At 37.0% G+C, this 1,525-nt stretch overlaps 1 protein-coding gene across 1 annotated transcript in view; it reads right to left on the bottom strand.

Annotated features, from left to right (window-relative positions):
* CLYBL (citrate lyase beta like) overlaps positions 1 to 1,525 on the bottom strand; it is a 107,254-nt gene that overhangs the window by 95,257 nt on the left and 10,472 nt on the right. The gene's annotated exons all lie outside the window — the stretch shown is intronic.

Raw genomic sequence — 1,525 nt, 5'->3', positions numbered from 1 at the left:
GTGTGAGGTTGCTGTGAGCTAGGCTGACGCCACGGCACTCTAGCCTGGGCAACACAGTGAGACTCTGCCTCAAAAAAAAAAGAATGTGTTCTTATAGACCTATCTTGTTGGATTATAACTTTATTTTTTTGTCTGTCTCCACCAACTTGTGACTCCTCCAGGCTGGGGATCTGCAACCATCTTTGTATCCCTCCTGCCTGCCATGGTGTCCAGTTGAGTAGGTACTCAGTATTTAATTAAATACTGAGTATTTAAACTTAAATATTATGTACATTTAAATATTTACTCAACTGAAATAGCAGCTTTGCCTCTACCTCCTCCACTCCTACTTTCTTAGGCTTGCCCAGTGTTATGGTGATTCACCAGAAATCCGTGCATTACTTGGCATATTTTTACCATAGCCCAGCAAACAGCGGCTTAGATAGCCCAGTACCTCCTCTTCATTTAACAATGAAAAGCAGAAGATAAGAGGGAAATGGAGACAGTCTTTCCATCATCCATGCTTGGGAAGGTGAGCTGGTGGTGCCATCCTTGACATGAAGGAGCTACTTAAACACAAATTGGATTAGCAGGACAGGATTAGAGCCTGCTGGAACATGTTATATGCTTATAAACTGCTACGTGGAAACTCCTATTGTTTTCATTATAAGCCCACACTCTACGGAGAGTCAATCAAATGAAATATGGAATTAGTCTATTAATAAAAAAATAAAAAGAGATATAAAATGAAGTGACTAAGTTTTAATAATTCAAGAAAGCTGAATTAGGCAATGATAGTTCAGTTTAGCAAAACTGTTATACAACTAGATAATCTGAAATGAGAATTTTAATACGGATTTCTTCCTACTAAAAAATAAGCTCTCTAAAAATGGTTTCTATCTTCTCCAACAAGAAGAATAACATTCAAATAAGAAACTTTAAGAGGTGACTTCAATAAAGAAAAAAGAACATAAGAAATGTGAGGAGTTTCAGGCTTCTCTGGACTTTCAAATGAATTGAGGTCCCTAGGTCTAAATGAATCACAAGCCCAGGACACTGAAAGAATTTGCAGATGTAAACACAGAGCTCCCTTAACCTCTGAGAAATCACGGAGAATGGGAAGTTGACAAAAGATAAAGAAAAGCCAAGTCAATAGCTTTCCAAGGAAGTGGGAAAAGGGGAATGATGGAATATGCCAATAGGTGAGCTGGAGGCTGATTCCCGGCAAAAATTCTAGGAGATCTGAATCTTGGTTCTGCCATTTAATAGCAATGTGACCTTGAACAAATTTCAAAACTTTGCTATCAGGATTAAGTGAGATAATATACGTAAATAAGATAATATATAAATAATATACACTAGATAATATATGGAACTAATATAGGTAAATAATATATGTAAATGAGATAATGTAAATAATAACATATGTAATATAGCACCTGCTACATAGAAGATCCTCAACAAACCATTTTGGTATTCCTAGCACTTCAAAAGAGGTGGTAACTCCTAGGTGCTGACATGGGGCTCCTTAAGAACAAAGCTCGAG

Source organism: Propithecus coquereli, unplaced genomic scaffold (genome assembly GCF_000956105.1).
Source record: "Propithecus coquereli isolate 6110/MARCELLA unplaced genomic scaffold, Pcoq_1.0 Scaffold212, whole genome shotgun sequence".
NCBI lineage: Eukaryota > Metazoa > Chordata > Mammalia > Primates > Indriidae > Propithecus > Propithecus coquereli.
The sequence above is the reverse complement of the archived record's forward strand: the minus strand, read 5'-3'. Positions and strand labels throughout refer to the sequence as shown.